This window comes from Dromiciops gliroides, chromosome 1 (genome assembly GCF_019393635.1).
Source record: "Dromiciops gliroides isolate mDroGli1 chromosome 1, mDroGli1.pri, whole genome shotgun sequence".
NCBI lineage: Eukaryota > Metazoa > Chordata > Mammalia > Microbiotheria > Microbiotheriidae > Dromiciops > Dromiciops gliroides.
In genome coordinates this window covers 389241267-389247508 of record NC_057861.1, presented here as the reverse complement: position 1 = coordinate 389247508, position 6242 = coordinate 389241267, and positions in this window count along the sequence as shown.

Sequence of the window (6242 nt, the reverse complement as noted above, 5' to 3'; positions counted from 1 at the left end):
GAATCAGAGCAAAAAGGGAAAAACCTCAAAAAAGAAAACCAAAAAAAATATAGTATGGTACAATCTGCATCTAGATTCCATAGTTCTTTATTTTCTGGATTTGGAAAGCATTTTCCATGAGTTCTTTGGAACTATCTTGGACCATTGTAATGCTGAGAAGAGTCATCTATCACAGTTGATCAACACACAGTGATTGTTGATACTGTGTACAATGTTCTCCTGGTTGTGCTCATCTCACTCACATCAGTTCATGTAAGTCCTTCCAGGTTTCTCTGAAATTCACTTGCTCATCATTTCTTACAGCATAATAGTATTCCATTACATTCATATACCACAACTTGTTCAGCCATTCCCCAGTTGATGGGCATCCCCTCAATTTCCAATTCCTTGACACCACAAAAAGAGCAGCTATAAATATTTTTGTATGTGTGGGTCCTTTTCCCTTTTTTATGATCTCTTTGGGAAAAAGACCTAATAGTGGTACCACTGGGTCAAAGGGTATGCACAGTTTTGGGTTTTTTTTTTTTTATTGAGGCAATTGGGGTTAAGTGACTTGCCCAGGGTCACACAGCTAGTAAGTGTTAAGTGTCTGAGGCCGGATTTGAACTCAGGTACTCCAGACTCCAGGGCCGGTGCTCTATCCACTGCGCCACCTAGCTGCCCCTTATGCACAGCTTTATAGCCCTTTGGGCATAGTTCCAAATTGCTCTCCAGAATGGTTGGATCAGTTCACAGCTCCACCAACAATGCATTAGTGTTCCAATTTTTCCACAGCTTCTCCAACATTTATTATTTTCCTTTTTTGTCATATTAGCCAATCTGATAGGTGTCAGGTGGTACCTCAGAGTTGTTTTAATTTCCATTTCTCTAATCAATAGTGATTTAGAGCATTTTTCATGTGACAATAGATAGATTTGATTTCTTTATCAGAAAACTGCTTGTTCATATCCTTTGACCATTTCTCAATTGGGAAATGAATTGGATTCTTATAAATCTGATTTACTTCCCAATATATTTTAGAAATGAGGCCTTTGTCAGAAATACTGGCTATAAAAATTGTTTCCCAGATTTCTGCCTCCCTTCTAATTTTGGATGCATTGCTTCTATTTGTACAAAACCTTTTTAATGTAATGTAATCAAAATCATCCATTTTGCATTTCATAATATTCTCTATCTCTTGTTTAGTCATAAACTGTTCTCCATTCCATAGATCTGCATAGATCCATAGAGAGGCAAACTATTCCTTCCTCTCCTAATTTACCTATGGTATCTCTCTTAAAGATCACCATTGCTACCCTATCTCTTCTCAGCCTCAGACTCCTGTGGGGGGCATGGGGTAAGAGGCAGGGAAATGTTTCTGTCATTGCTACCTCTAAGTCTCTCCCAATCAGTTCTCCCTTGGCTCTTTTGCAGAAGGATGAAAAAGCTCCAGGTCCAGCAAAACTCTCTCCCCAGACTCAGTGTTAACTTAGTCCTAGTCTCTTGCTGGTCTGGGTTGGGAATCGTGGCCTTCTGGACAACAATTTCCATGATTGCAAGTTAAGGTTCTAGCATTTCTTCCCTGCTCAGAAGAAAGTCTGAATTCCCTGTTGCCCACACTTTGAGCAGTCCAGGATTCCAACAGGTAAAAGTATACCTGTGGGGCAGCTAGGTGGCGCAGTGAATAGAGCACCAGCCCTGGAGCCAGGAGGACCTGAGTTCAAATTCAGCCTCAGACACTTGACACTTACTAGCTGTGTGATCTTGGGCAAGTCATGTAACCCCAATTGCCTCACCAAAAAACAAACAAAAAAAAGTATACCTGTAAACTATGACACAAAAGGAGGCACTAAGGATTGTAGGGATTCAAAGGAAGGAAAAATTTCTTACTGTGGGAAGATCAAGGAAGGCTTCAGGGAGGAAATGGCACTTAAGCTGGGTCCTGAAGAATAGCTAGAATTGCTCCAGATACAAGCCAAATGTTCTCCATCTCATAGGCATGGGCTTCCTTTTCTATCTCTAGTAATGGTCCTGGCATATTTCTTAAATGTAAACCCACATCTACTCTTTAAAAATAGTAGCATAGTCTAGATCTGTGTGGCTATTCAACAACATTTTAAGAAGAATATTATGTTCCAAAGTAGTTTTTACAAAAGAACCGATTCTATTCCATTTGTGAATGCCATCTGGCCTCTCAGTCATTAAGAAGAACTTTGTGAAAGCATTTTTTTTCTTGAATATATCTTTTATGATGTCTGCTTTGAAGAGACAAACAAATAAATCTAATTCTAGAATCAGATAAAAGGGATGTAACGAATATAAAAGTTTGATCCAATAACAATTTTTAGAACAACTACTATAAGCTCAGCACCAGGCTATATACTGGGGTGGGAGAAGGATGGAGTCAGAAGACCTGAGTTCAAATCTGACCTGAGTCACTTACTAGCTATGTGACTCTGGAAAAGTAATTTAACCTGTCATCCTTGATTTCCTCAACTGTAAAATTATAAGAAACTGAGACAAACAGGGTTGAGTGACTCACCCAGGGTCCTATAACTAGTAAGTGTCTGAGGCTACATTTGAACTTATGAAGATGAGTCTTCCTGATTGCAAGCCCAGTGCCTTATCCACTGTGCCACCTAGCTGCCCAGAAGGCACTTAATAAGTGCTTATTTTGTTCTCTTCTGTTTTATTTTTTAATCTCTGCTTGCAAAGGTATAGGCATTTTAATCCTAAATTTCAATGATCTTTAAGTCTCTTACAATATCTGGTATCTGTGAATTTGAAAAAGGTTTCCTTTTCATTTAAAAATCAATTCAATTCAGTAAACATTTATTAATCACCTATCATGTGACAGACACTGTACCAAGTGCTAGGGATGCAAAAAAATTGAGACAGCCCCTGCCCTCAAGGAGTTTACAATTTAATGGGGGTGGAGTCCAACATACAAATATACACAATCCTATGTGTAGGATAAATAGAAGATAAGAGAATGAAATACTTTCTGCTACATGTCTATTGTTTAATCAGTTTGGGGGAATGGCAATTGGAGGATACCAATCCGTAGCTTGAAATATGCAGAATTTAATTAGGTCAGAGAATTATACTTTCCAGACAGTTAAGATTTTATTTTGGCTTGGGGGCTCTGAGATGTTATGGGGAAAGGACCATAGGATGATTTTTTAAATTAACTACCTGTATTTATAAATTCCTAAAAATAGCAGAGAGAAACCCACATGTCTGGGACTATTTCATTACCTAGACTAAACTGGGCCATTCATTCTCATAACTGGATCCAGGTGTGTGCTCATACTGTAAGGGCCTCAGGCAAATCTCTGAGCTTCAAGTGAGGAGGGGGAAGTTGGGGTGTGGACTAAGAGAAAACCACACCCGGGGCTGACCAGTAGGAAGAAAAAGTTGTGGTCTGGAGAGAATCAGTTCCTTCTCAAATGTCTATGGGAGGAGGGAGAATAAAAGAGCAAGTGAACCCAGGTAACTTTACTCCATAGACACAACTGCTAGATTATATATATATATATATATATATATATATATGTGTGTGTGTGTGTGTGTGTGTGTGTGTGTAAAAGTACAGTAGCAGAATACTTGTTGAACTTGGAGTCAGAAGAGGCATGGTATGGGAGAAGGGGAGTCTGTCTTGGTATGCTGGGCTAATTTCCTTTTAAAGGGGGACAAGGAAACCATTTTTTAGGATTTTGTTGGTCTAGGGAACTTGGGCTTGCATGTTAATATAGCTTCCTTGTTGCCTGAGGCATAAAAAATTCAGCTTGTAGTGAGTTGGGTACACCAGAGGTTGGATAGAATTCCTACTTCCCTGTGGGAAGTTTTTCTCACCCAACATTGCTGCCCAGATAAATTCAAAGACAAAGGGGAGTGACCATTTTGAATTAGTGAATTGCATCCTTTTAATCTTTAACTGCAAGTTTATAATAATTAAATTTCATGGTCCAAGGGGGTTTCATTGCATTCTAATCTAAATAAGTATGCCCAAGTTTCTAACTTCTTTTGTTACCACATTTTCACTTTCAGCAGGCCAATATACTTCCAAGTTGATTATTACAAATTCTACATTTCATATCTGTTGTGTAAATATGGGTTTTTACATACTAGATTAACTTAAATCTAGCTATATCATTGCACATGTTTCATAGAGACAGACAGACATACCTTTGGAACTGCTTTTTTTAGCTTCAGATTTAAATTTGTCTTTTACTTTAGAAAGTGCACCAGTGAATTACTTTCCAAAATCAAATTTTTTTTTGGTAGGGCAATGAGGGTTAAATGACTTGGCCAAGGACACACAGCTAGTAAGTGTCAAGTGTCTGAGTTCGAATTTGAATTCATGTCCTCCTGAATCCAGGGCCAGTACTTTATCCACTGTGCCACCTAGCTGCCCCCAAAATAATTTTTAATCTTTCCAAAGCTCCTAGGTACTTCTGTCTCTCTTCCCTCTCTTTGTCAAACTTCTCTAGAGAATAATATAGAATATACAGACATTCATATAGACATGTATTAGGAGTTTGGTGTAGAAATACATTGAGTTCAGTGCAAAACAGGAAGGGTGGAAGTAGGGGAATAAGAAGGAAGGTAAATTCAGGCAAAACAAACTCTAATCTTGGAAGGAGTACTACCTGCTTTCTCCTCAAACCTGAAACTAGGCTGATGGAAAGGACAGGAAAACATCAAGAAATTATGTAAATTAGATTAATTTAATTTTCACTTCTTTCATAAAAGGACTAGGTTTCTTTAGGAAGAATCAGCATCACCCTAGGAGCAACTTTCATGAACTGGGGGGAGGGAGAGGAGGAAGGGGAGGGGATGGGATTATTGTTCCCTTAGGGGAATGGATTCCTAATGACTATGTCTTTTAAGTGTGGGTGACATATCTTTTCTGAAAGGTCCTCTAGATCAAGAGGGTTATGTGGAAGGTCTATTGTAGAGGGAGATGCAGGCTCTAAGATGCTCTCAGAGAAGGGAATGGAGAAAATTTTAAAGGCATTTAAATAATTCTTCCCCAAGTACATGTAAAAACCTTTTTTTAACATCTGTTTTTATAATTCTGAGTTCCAAATTCTCTCCCTTCCTCCCTCCCTTATCTCTGCCCTCATTGAGAAAGCAGGTAATTTGATATAGGTTATACATGTGCAGGCATGTAAAACAAATTTCCATATTAATCACGTTGTAAAAGAAAACAGAGACCAAAAACAAACAAGAAAAATAAAGTTTTAAAAAGTAGGCTTTCATCTACATTTAGACTCCATCAGTTCTTTCTCGAGGAGGATAACATTTTCATCATGTCCTGGAGAGAAGGCATTTAAACCTATTCATTTGAAGTACAGGTTATCCATTAGTTTGCCCCCTTTGTAAAACTTATTTAAATACTTCAGTGTACCTCCTTGATATGACAACACCGTTAACAAGTGTGAACACAGTCTGGTTAAGTTTTCTCATCATTTATAATTATTGTCTACATCCTCAGAGAAATCATATTAGAGGCAGGTTGCTATAGTGAAAAGAATACTGGACTTAAGAATCAGGAGACACCTGGGTTCAGATCCTGCTTCCAACACTAATTAGCTGTATGATTGTGGGCAAATCACTTACCATCTCCCTGCCTCAGTTTCCTTATCTGTGAAATACACCCATTTTCACTAGTTTGTTTTAAGGACCAAATAGGATAATGTAAAAATCCTTTCCATGATTTAATGAAACACAGTCTGGTTAAGTTTTCTCATCATTTATAATTATTGTCTACATCCTCAGAGAAATCATATTAGAGGCAGGTTGCTATAGTGAAAAGAATACTGGACTTAAGAATCAGGAGACACCTGGGTTCAGATCCTGCTTCCAACACTAATTAGCTGTATGATTGTGGGCAAATCACTTACCATCTCCCTGCCTCAGTTTCCTTATCTGTGAAATACACCCATTTTCACTAGTTTGTTTTAAGGACCAAATAGGATAATGTAAAAATCCTTTCCATGATTTAATGAAAATTTATGAAGTACCTGTCATGTACCAGGCTCTGGGAATTCAAAGACAAAACCAAAATAGCCCCTGCCCTCAAAGAGCTTATATTCTATCATACATAATATGTTAACTATTGTGAATTGAATTTGTATAGCTGAGTTCTATATAAATATGAATGAAATAGAAAATCTCCTCAATATCCAGATGATCTTTTTCAATGACACCAACACAACATCATCAACAAAACACTTGTGTTGTGAATCTGTTATCCT